Here is a 12,462-nt window from a genome sequence, read left to right as displayed (position 1 = left end):
GTCCCATAGGTGCCAATAGAGCATAAAAATAAGATTTTGAACCAATAGAGGGTGATTTTTTGCATGTTCTGCATCTCAATGGAAGAGGTTTAAAGCACTTGATAACCGTCAGTGTCGTTGTCCAAACACCTATGGAATTCAGGAATGCCTTTATCATCCTGGAGAAGAAGCCCACCTGGTGAATGCTGCTGTAATTGGTCCCCCGTGCTCGTGCTCGTTTGGCAATCCCTGTGAATTTCAGTCTCTGTGGTGGGGATTCTGATTTGTTTTTATCTCTATTTTTAAACCTTGCATTTCCAATTCATTAAAAACCAAATCCTAGGAGTACCATTCTCAAGGGGCCCACTAAGATTTGACTCTGGAGAACGGGCTTTTGAAATACCAAGAAAAACGAAACCATAAATGTAATAATTGTGGCGTGTTACTGTCGCTCTCAGACAGCATTGCAAATGAATCAGTTCTGAATGGTTTGGGCTGCAAACTACAGAAAATCTTATGAAAGTGGCTTACATTTTCTCCCCATATAAGGAACCTAGAAGCAGGCACACTGATTTAATGATGTAGAACCAGCTTCTTTATGATCACCTTGGCCTTTCCCTTGCGCTGCAGCAAGAGCTGCTGCAGCTCCAGGCGTCACATCAGCGTCCACGGCAGGAAGTGGCAGAGGAAGGGCTGGATCCAGTTGCTTCTGTCCTTTTTGATCAGGAAAGCAAACAATTACCTGGAAATCCAACAGCATAGCTGGCAACTGTATCTGCAAGGAAACCTGGGAAAACAAATATGAAGCTTCTAAAATAGAAGGAGGAAGGGAGTCAGGGGTTGTTGGCTTAGATAATAGGGTGTATCTGTTACAAGAAACATCAGGAAAGCTGTACTGTTCCAGAACATTTGAATCTCGTGTCCTTCCTTCAATTCTTGCACCTGGGTGATGGACACTGCCATAAGTTTTCACGTTTGTATCTATCTATAGGCAACTTAATAGTAATCCACGAGGTGAATTATTAAGGGTTATTAAAAAGTGGTATTCAGGAGCTAAAATTGGCCAACTTGTCCACTCCAGTGTTTTGCCATGGCTATCTGGCTGCCACCTCCATGCTTGGTTGCTTTACCTTCACACAAATACTGAAGTTCCTATAATTTAAGAAAAAGACACTTGGTCACTGATGTTATCCTGAATTAGGTATAGTTCTCAACAGTTTCTTCTAACCCTTATCACAGGGCGGTGCGATGGTGGCTTGTGGCAGAATTCTTGCCTGCCATGCCAGAAACGTGGTTTTGATTCCTGGAGCCTGCCCATGCCAATATATATAGATATTGTATATAGTATATTATAAGTATGTCCCATGTGATATTTGGGACATACTTATACTAAAAAAATACATTTGCTGCTTTTTTGAGATTCAAATTTAACTGGGCACCATTTATTTTTCTATGTAAAATCTGGCAACCCTAACAACAAGGAGAGGACACTTTAAAAGGATCAGACTGGCAAATATGAGAAAGAGCAAGTTATACCTAATGATGAAATGGAGAAAATACTCATACATTTGTACATTGTTACAACCTTTGGGCAACATCTTTTAACATTTCCATGCGTCTCTGGGATAGAGTCCACTCTTGAGAACTGCTGTGTGAGGTTATGTGTGCAAGACAATTCCTGCAGTGCTGGTCACAGTGGCAAAAAATGGTAAACACATAAATTGAGAAGAATGAAATATTAGTGGTTGTGGTAGTTAGATTCAGGTATCAACTTGGCCAGATGAAGGCACCTAGTTCTGTTGCTGTGGACATGAGCCAATGGTACATGAACCTCATCTGTGCTGATTACATCTGCAGTCGGCTAGGAGGCATGTCTGCTGCAATGAATGACGTTTGACTTAATTGGCTGGTGCTTAAATGAGAGACTCAACGTAGCACAGCCCAAGCAGCTCAGCATACCTCATCTCAGCACTTGCAGCTCAGCCCAAGCCTTTGGAGATGCAGAAAGGAACCACCCCGGGGAAGGTTGTTGGAACCCAGAGGCCTGGAGAGAAGGCCAGCAGAGATCACCCTGTGCCTTTCCACGTAAGAAAGAACCTCAGATGAAAGTTAGCTGCCTTTCCTCTGAAGAACTAACAAAATAAATCCCCTTTTATTAAAAGCCAATCCGTCTCTGGTGTGTTGCATTCTGGCAGCTAGCAAACTAGAACAGTGGTCGATGAGAGGGAGGGGTAAGGGATATGGCGTGTTTGAGCTTTTTCTTTTTTCTTTCTTTTGCTGGAGAGACGCAAATGTTCAAAATAATGATCATGGTGATGACTATATAATTATGCGATGAGATTGTGAGCCATTGATTGTAACCACGTCAAGAATGTTTGAATATTTGTTTGTGGTTCATAATAAAATAAAGGGAGAAAAAATGGTAAACACAGTAAATATCCATGGAAAGGGAGTGGTTGAACAGGTCATGTAACACTGCGCCATGGAGGATTACACAGGCGGGCGACCTGGAGGCATTTCTCTGTTACACTGAAAGGAGAAAGGCAGAGTACTGAAAAGATGAGGCTAACTTGATCCTATTTACATAAATCCATAAATGTACATAAAAGGTGTACATCCTTTCATATATGTACATATGTATCCAAGTACATACATGTATGTGTATTTGTATAAAATTGAATAGGCATGGAGGAAAAAATGGGCATACGCAAACTAGAATAGAGGAAAGAAGAGGAAATCGAGAAAAGGTGAAGAAGCCAACGAGAAAAAGGAAGAGAAAAATGCAGAGTTTCACCAAGAAGCGGGGATAAAACCATATATATGACACGGTCATCTTCGCAATGTTATGTAGAATGCGGCACACATGCATGTACAAACACTTTATATCATAAACTTACTTTTACTGCATTTTAGTAAATTAAACAGAATTTGACAGAATTGAAATTACTGCTACTTTAGCTTGATGCTTACCAGTTTACGCAGAGCGTAACCAAACCCGGGTCTCCAACACAGCCGGTGAGAACTTTGCCCCTGAGCCATCGTTGCCTGCCCTATGTATGCATTTTGACTCAAATATGAATTATTTCATATAGTGCATATATTCTCCCCCCAAATATATTTGAATCTCCCAAATTAATTTGGGGATTCAATAATTAATCTAATTCTCACAATCAAAGCTATAGGCTGAGCCCCCAATCCTGGGGTTTGTTCATATGAAACTTAATCCCACAAAGGATAGGTCAACCCTACTTAAAATTAGACCTAAGAGTCACCCCCAAGAGAACCTCTTTTGCTCAGATGTGGCCTCTCTCTCCAGCCAACTCAACAAGCAAACTCACCACCCTCCCCCTGTCTATGTGGGACATGACTCCCAGGGGTGTGGACCTTCTTGGCAACATGGGACAGAAATCCTAGAACGAGCTGGGACTCAGCATCAAGGGATTGAGAAAAACCCTAGAATGAGCTGGGACTTAGCATCAAGGGATTGAGAAAACCTTCTCGACCAAAAGGGGGAAGAGTGAAATGAGACAAAGTGTCAATGGCTGAGAGATTCCAGAGTCGAGAGGTTATCCTGGAGGTTATTCTTACGCATTAAGTAGATATCACCTTGTTATTCAAGATGTAATGGAGAGGCTGGAGGGAGCTGCCTGAAAATGTAGAGCTGTGTTCCAGTAGCCATGTTTCTTGATGATGATTATATAATGATACAGCTTTCACAATGTGACTGTGATTGTGAAAACCTTGTATCTGATGCTCCTTTTATCTACCTTGTCAACAGATGAGTAGAACATATGGAATAAAAATAAATAAAAGGGGGAACAAATGTTAAAATAAATTTAGTTTGAAATGCAATGCTAGTGATCAATGAAAGGGAGGAGTAAGGGGTATGGTATGTATGAATTTTTTTCTTTTTATATCTTTTTCTGAATAGATACAAATATTCTAAGAAATGATCATGTTGATGAATATTCAACTATGTGATGATTTTGTGAATTACTGATTATGTATGTAGAAGGGAACGATCAAAAGTGAAGAATGTTTGCGCTTGTTTGGTGTTTTTTGGTATTTAAAAAAAAATTAATCTATGTGCTTATGGTCTGTTCCCCCCACAAAGAAAGGAACATTCGGTCTGACCTGCTCAGCACTCAGCCATGGCTGTCAGAGGGGATGGACCTAGGAGCTTTCTGGAGCTCTGTGACATGCAGAGTGAAACAGGAGCCAGACAGAGAGTGAGATGAGGCGAGGTCATATATACAGTTTTATCTGCTGAACATTCCTTTGCAGGACAGTCCCAGCCCTACTGCCGTCCCATTTCATACTCTAGATCCCTGTCCCTTGAGTTTTTCACTTTCATTTGTTAAAAATTTGTTTTTGGGCTGGCCACAGTGGCTCAGCAGGTAGAGTTCTCGCCTGCTGTGCTGGAGACCCGGGTTCGAGTCCCAGTGCCTGCCCATGCAAAAAAAAAAAAAAAAAATTCTGTTTTTAAATTTTGCCATTTTAACTTTTTTTTTTGGGTAAGCACCAGGAAACGAACCTGGGTCTCCACATGGCAGGCAAGAATTCTGCCACTGAGCCACTGCTGCACCACCCTTGTTTTGTTTTTTAATTAATAATTTCGTTTTGGTTAGAGAAGTTGTGGGCTTACAGAAATATTATGCATAAAATGTATAAAATACAGAGTTCCCCGATACCACCCTGTTATTCACACCTTGCCTTTGTGTGGTACATTCGTTACAGTTCATGAGAGAACATTTTTATAATTGTTCATCATTTATGGTAGAATCTATTGTATTGTACAATCCATTTTTTTTCTTTTAATTTTAACCTTTTGTAAGTGTACAATTCGGTGGCATTAATCATTTTTACAATGTCGTCTACCTCCAGAACCTTCCATTACTACAACTTCTCCATCACCCAAATGGAAACTCTTCACCTCCCAAGCAATAGCGGGAATTATTTCCCGGCCAAAAGGCTGGAGTCATCACAAATGCACGCACACACACACACACGGACACACACCAACAAATGCACACACCATCCAAGCCAACAGCAGACCCCAAGGCCCTCGGTGAACTGGAACCCATCTCTCCCACCCTAGTACAACCTGTACCAGCTGCCACCTCCCTGCATGGCTGTAGCAATCTTCTCATGGGTCCTGTCTCCATCCTTGATCTGCCCACAGTCTGTCAGTCTGTCCACACCCCCAGCAGGTAAGAGCTCAAGCCCTTCCGTCTCCATGAATTTACTTTTTCAAGATATTTCTATCAGGGGAATCATACCCGTACATTACGTGTTGTCTCCAACTCTGTGGACATGGGACCCAGGCCCAGCCAATCAGAGGACTCCATTCAGCAGCCACAGAGATTGGCTCAGGGCTGGGCACCTAACCGAAACGGGGCCAATCACAAGACTGACGTCCTCCGCCCGCTTGGCCAGATGGTCAGTGACCCTTCTGGGAGCCGTGGGCAGGGCAGACCTTCGTCACCACGTGGTGCGAGGGAAGCCGGTGCCCAGAAGCTGAGAGGTCCGAGGAGTAGAAGCTCTGCTGGCAGCTTTGAGCCCCCGTGTCCACCACCTGTGCTGGTAAGACATTTTATTTCCGTCTATAAGTCATGAACAGCCAACTTTGATTGCGTTCATGGTGATGGGAAAGTCCAAGACGAGAGAGGGAGAAGATGAGGGACCAAGATGTAGGCTGACAGTTCTCAACCCTGGCTGCGTGCTCCTAACGCTTTTGTGCCTACTGAATGGTTACACACCCCAGAAAAGCCATGCTCTTCTAATTTAACCCAATCCTGTGGGGCAGGCCTGCTGTTTGGGTGGGGTCTCTTGATTAGATTAGTTCCATGGAGGTGTGTCCCCACCCAAACAAGGTGGGTCTTAATTAGTTTACTGGAGTTTTTTAAGAGGAGACTTTTTTGGAGAAAGTTGAGACACAGACATTTGGAGATGCTTGGAGAGCCAACATATAAAGCCACTGAAATAAGAAGCTGAAAGCAACGCAACCCCGGACCAAAGGGCCAGGAGATGCCAGCCACGTGCCTTCCTGGCTGACAGAGAAACCTCGACATGAGGGCCTTTTTTTCAGTGAAGGTATCCTCTTGTCGATGCCTTAATTTGGACATTTTTATGGCCTTAGAACTGTGAATTTGTAACTTAATAAACTCCCTTTGTAAAAGCCAATCCATTTCTGGTATATTGCATTCCAACAGCATTAGCAAACTGAAATAGCTTGTGTGCCTCACCCACAGATTCTGATTTAATTGGTCTGCGGCATGGCCTGGGCATCCAGACGTTGCTAAGCTCCTAAAGTGATTCTCACATGCTTCTAGGGTTGAGAACCGCTGACTCAGCCCAGGTGCTTCTTAAACTTCAGCCTGCATGAGAACCGCCTGGCCCCACCTCAGAGGCTGTGACTGAATAGGTTTGGACAGAGCCCATGAGTTTACATTTCCGTGAAGCTCCCAGGCACTGCGGTTACTGCTGGTCACTGACCCCTTTCAGCAGCATTGCAAACCCTGCCCTGCTCAGGATTACCTGATGGGCTTGTAAAAACGTTGGTTTTTGAGTCACACCCTAATTGTGTCTGATCCAGGAGCTCTGTGATGAGCCTGAGAATCCGCATTTCTGACAGTTAGCTCGTGCTGCTGGTCAGTGGATTACACTTCAAGATTCAATGATCTAAAGAGCTGAGGGGAGGGAGGAGGAGAAGAGCATGGGGTGGGGGGACGGGTTGCATGTGCGAAAGAGTTTTCTAAGGGGCTTGGCCAGGAGGCCCCAGAGGGCTAAGGGGCATGAGGGGGTATAAGAAAGGACAATTACTATCACTGTAAATGTCTTCTAACGTTCCTAGGAAATGTGAGAGGAAAATGTACTTTCTTTTTAATTACTTTTGGCTGTTGAACTGTGTGGGTCCTGAGTGCGACATCTTTCATTGCTTCATCTGCGTCCTCTTTGTCTCTCGAGATTAATAGTTCATTCCTCAAGAGCAGGAATCTTGGATTCTGTTTTCCCTCTTTTGTTCTTTCTTTCATTAAATGTTTCCTCAACATTTACTATGTGCCAAGGCCATCTAAGGTTCTGGGGATACAAAAAAGAATCAAACTGAGTACTATGGCAGAATCAGCAAATTGGCCACTAATATCCCTTCTCCCCTTCTTTCTTTAATAATAGTACCCGTGAGCTTTAGCTGGGCACACGGCTGTGCAGCTGATGATGACATTTCCGAGTCTCCGTTGGAGCTAAGTGTTCATGTGATGAAGATTTTTCTGTTTTGTTTTGCTTTTTTTTTTTTGCAGGGGCAGGCCCCGGGATTCGAACCCGGGTCTCTGGCATGGCAAGCGAGAACTCTGCCTGCTGAGCCACCATGGCCCACTGCATGTGACTAAGTTGTAACCAGCGAGTTGTGAGCAGAAATGATGCACTCCTTGTAGGTGATACCCTTCAGAGGAATGGGTATATTCTTCCTTTTATCCTTTCTCCTGCCCTTTCCCTTTGGCTGGGATGCAGATGCAATGGCAGGAGCTAGAGCAGCCATTTAGACACAGAGACTGAAACTGTATGTTGAGTTGGCAGAGCCTCCCTATCATCTGTGGACCTAAATCTGGGATTATTGAGACAAATTTTTTTAAAAAACATTAAACTTAAATTACCTTTGTTATAGCAGCCTATGCTGTACCCACACTAAGTCCCTGGACTGATTCTAGGAAAGTAGTTACAAAAAAAGCAGTGCTGAGTGCTGAAATAGAAATTGGTGCTGTGTGGTACTAAATTAAGGCATGCTCAGCCTAGCCTGGAAAGCAAGTTGTTAGAAGACTTACTGAGGAAGATTCCCGAAAAGGATCCCAATAAATGGAAATTGGAGTAGCAATGGACTACTTGAATAAATTAGGATGCTTTGGCTATAAATAACAACAAAATCCAACAATGGCTCTCTCTTTTTTTTATCACATACTTGTATTTATTTATCTCTTGAATCTTTTTTAAACATACATAAAAAATACAATCTTTTAAATTGTATTTTTAATAATTTTTTGTATTGTATTAAATAATATTTTTATTATGAAATATGATATATACAGAAAAAACAATAAATTTCCAAGTATATTTTAATAAGTAGTTATAAAACAGATTTTAAAGTTTTGTATGTTAATGATTTTTCATTTTTTTCTTCTAGCTGCTCCAAGACACTGGAGACCAACTGAAGTACCAATATAATGATTCAGCAGTCATATTCATTTGTTAAATCCTATCTTCTCTGTTATGCTCCTCTTTCTCTTTAAATAACAGATATACACCGAAAAGAAATAAATTTCAAAGTAAAAACCTCAGTCGTAGAACAGATTTCAGAGATTGGTATGGGTTACAGTTCCACAATTTTAGGTTTTTACTTCTAGCTACTCGGAGGTACTGGAGACTAAAAGAGATATCGATATAATGATTCAGCAATCATACTCATTTTTAAACCTAATCTTCTCTGTATAACTCTACCATCACCTTTCATCTTTCTCTGGCTCTTTAGGGGTATTTGGGCTATACCCGTTCTAACTTTTTCATGTTGGAAGGGGCTTTCAACAATATAGGGAATAAGCGGATGGACCTATCTGATGTTCTGGAGAGGCTGGGCCCTGTAGGTTTCAGGTCTTATCTGGTCCAGGGACCCATCTGGAGGTTGCAGGTTTCTGGAAAGTTTACCTTAGTGCATGGAACCTTTGTAGAATCTTATATAATGCCCTAGGTATTCTTTAGCATTGGCAGGAATGATTTTGGTTAGGGTTTGGCAAGTTTTGATAGGAAGCAATGTCTAAATGAAGCATGTGTAAGAGTGACCTCCAGAGTAGCCTCTCGACTCTATTTGAACTCATTCACTGATACTTTTTTCACTTCTTTCCCCCCTTTTTGTCAGAACGGAATTGTTGACCTCATGGTGCCAGGGCCAGGCTCATCCCTGGGAGTCATCTCCCATGCCTCCAGGGAGACTTTCACCCCTGGATGTCATGGCCCATGTAAGGGGAAGGCAATGATTTCACTTGCAGAGTTGGGCTTAGAGAGAGAGAGGCCACATCTAAGCAACAGAAGAGGCCCTCCAGAGGTGACTCTTAGGCATGCCTATAGGTAGTCTAAGCTTCTCTGCTACATACATAAGCTTCACAAGAGTAAGCCTCAAGATCAAGGGCTTGGCCTATTGATTTGGGTGTCCCTAATATTTGACACAGTATCCAGGTTTCCCTGGTAGTAAAGTTTAATAGTTCCATATTTTTTCTCCTATCCCTCATGGGATTTTGCCAATACTTTTTGGTTACCTGCTTAATATACTCTGGGATATATCCAGGCATAACACAACAGTGATTCTCTTAAAGTAGTCATTCATTTATTCAACAAACATTTAGGTATCATCTGCCAAGTTCCAGGCACTATTCTGGCAAAATAGCTTTGAGTTAAATGAAACAGAAGAAAATAGACACACACACACACACACACACACACACACACACACACACACAAATCAAAACAAAACCCTGCGTTTATAAATCTTATGACCTAGTTGTGGGTGACTTATTGTCTTACAAAACGAGAAATCTAGAGATAGGTGGTGCTGGACTGGTGGACACAGAGGTTTGACAACGTTTCAAGGATCCACGTTCTTTCCAACTCTGCACTCTGCAGAAGTTTTAATGTGTAGGTTTTGTCCTCGCCCTTGTAACTTCATACTTGCAAGATGGCTGCCATTGCTCAGGGCATCACGTGCATGCCCAACAGCCAGGAGAGTAGAAGGAGGACTGTCTCCTCTCATTCTTTTTGTGGTTGTTGTTGTTAACAAAGACAACAGAAATTTATAGTCTCATATTCTGGAGGCTAGAATTCCGAAATCAAGGTGTTGGCACGGCCACACTTCTTAGAGGGGACAGTGTGTTCCAGGTGTCTCCCCCGGTTTCTCATGGGTGGATGGTAATCCACTGTGGTCTTGACTTGTGGTGGCACAGCTGCATCTCTGCCTCTGTCTCTTGGTCACTGTCTCTCTCATCCAGGCTGGCAGTATTTCTGCTGATATAAAATTCTGGAAACGTTGTTTATCTTCCATGCAATTGATGGGGTCCAAGCCATTGGAAAAGGGGGTTCTCCAGAGATCTTTCCCGGACAAGCGCCTCTCTACGGTGGCTTCTTCTGAGATGGTTAACTAGGTCCGTGAGCCACATGCCTACTCTCTTCAGCAACTGGCTGCCCAGCCTCAGCCGAGTCAGGAGCATGCTATCTGGATAGGCTGAGGGTTTTCCAAATCATCAAATGCCGGTTCCTTCTGTGTTTTTTTTTTTTCTCAATCTATTAAATTTAATTTAACATTTGTTCCCCCGTTACTTACTTATTTATTTTTTGCATGGGCAGGCACCGGGAATAGAACCCGGGTCTCCGGCATGGCAGGCGAGAACTCTACCTGCTGAGCCACCGTGGCCCACCCCCGTTATTTATTTATTTTTAATCCATGTGTTTCACTCATCTGTCCATAAGGTTCCTTCTTGCTTAACAGTTCATTCCTCAATTTTCTCTTTCTTTCACATTTTACCATACGCAGCAAGGAGAAACCAGGCTGCGCGTGTTTTCTACTTTTCAACGACATTTTTAGGGTTTTAGAATAGAGAGTAAAGACAATGCTCTAAGCTAATAAAAAAATTCTTCTTATGATGCAAGTTTGCTTAGAAAATAAAGAATTAGAAAGAGGAACAAAGTTGTTTAAAAATGTTGATTGAGTTATGAAAGACAAGAAGAGAAAGAGGAGAAAACAGAAAACATATTCCAGAAAATAAAATAATCTGACAAAATGAAGAACAAATACACTGCAATCTAATTACTGAAATGAAATGAAATAACCCGTTTAAAAGGCAAACAGACTAAGGATTTGTAAAAATATAAAGTTATGCAGATTATGAGAGACCGTTTGATATTGAAATGTTGGGGGTTTAACATGGCAGGGCAAATTCAGAGAGTTTAATTTCCCATTTAAAAATCCAAAAGGGGGTGGTGTGATGGGGGCTCAGTGGCAGAGTTCTCGCCTGCCATGCCGGAGACCTGGGTTCAATTCCCGGTGCCTGCCCATGTAAAATAAACAAATAAATAAATAAATAAAATTAAAAAGGATGGGAAAAATAAATGAAAACACTTCCTTTGTTGAACCTAAGAGATATCTGCAACTTCCACAACTACAGTTTGTTAAAGAAGAGAGCAAATACAATAAAGGTAAATAAAATACACACCCCCCCCACTTGAATGGTTTCTTTTCCCCAGCCGCAGGCAGGCATGGCACGGTTGCTTCTGCTGGGTACTGCCCCCCTCCACCCCCACCTCTCAGTCTCCTGGACACGCCAGCACGTGGCTTACTGCAAATGCTCTTGTTTCTGCCAAGCCTTTCCTCTTCAGCTGCTTGAGATTTCATTCCATTCTGATCCAAGGGAGGCTGTTGTGATGTGGCTTCAGTTCCCAGTGCTCCAGGGGACTTTCTCTTCTGCTTCATCTGCATGACTCTCCTTTGCCTCTGAGTTTCCTGGTGGTGCTGCACCACTTTTTAAATTTTTTGTTTTCTTGTTTGTTTGGGAACTGCATGGGCTGGGAATTGAACCCAGGTCTCCTGCATGGCAGGCGAGAACTCTGCCACTGAACTATCGCACTCCCCACCTTTGCCTACTTCTTTTTTTTTTTCTTTGCATGGGTAGGCAGTGGGAATTGAATCTGCGTCTCTGGCAAGGCAGGCGAGAACTCTGCCTGCTGAGCCACCGTGCATTCTTTCTTGGCTTCACACACATACATTCTTTTTGTGTTTTTAATTGAGATATACTCATCTGAAGTATGTAATCAGTGGTTCACAGTATCGTCCTAAAGATGTGCATTCATCATGACGATAGATTTTAGAACATTTTCATGATTCTATAAACCATAAAAATTAAAATAAAAGTAAAAAAAAAACCACAAAATGCCCAAAACAATCCCTAACCCCCATAACCACTACTGTTTATTTATTTATTTTGTCTTTTTTTTCCTTACTCATCTGTCCATACTCTGAATAAAGAAGTGTCAGTCACAAGGTTTTCACACTCACCCATTCACACCTTGAAAGTCTATAATCATTCTGTCATCTTCAAGAATCATGGCTATTGGGTTTCAGGTCAACAGTTTCAGTTATTTCCCTCTAGCTACTCCAATACATCAAAAACTGAAAAGGGACATCATGTACTTCATAAAAGTAATCTCCAGAAAGACCTCAGGAGTCTATTTGAAATCTCCCAGCCACTGAAACTTTGTTTCATTTCTCATTTCTCTTTTGGTCAAGAAGTCTTTTTCATTCCCACAATGCCAGGGCCAGGTTCGTTCCCAGGAGTCATGCTTTATATTGTCAGGGAGATGTACGCCTCTGGGAGTCATGTCCCACGTAGGGGGCAAGACAGAGAGTTCACCTGTGGAGTTGGCTTAGAGAGAGGGGACACATCTGAGCAA

This window comes from Tamandua tetradactyla, chromosome 1 (assembly GCF_023851605.1).
Source record: "Tamandua tetradactyla isolate mTamTet1 chromosome 1, mTamTet1.pri, whole genome shotgun sequence".
Taxonomy (NCBI): Eukaryota; Metazoa; Chordata; class Mammalia; order Pilosa; family Myrmecophagidae; genus Tamandua; species Tamandua tetradactyla.
This window is presented reverse-complemented; position numbering follows the sequence as displayed.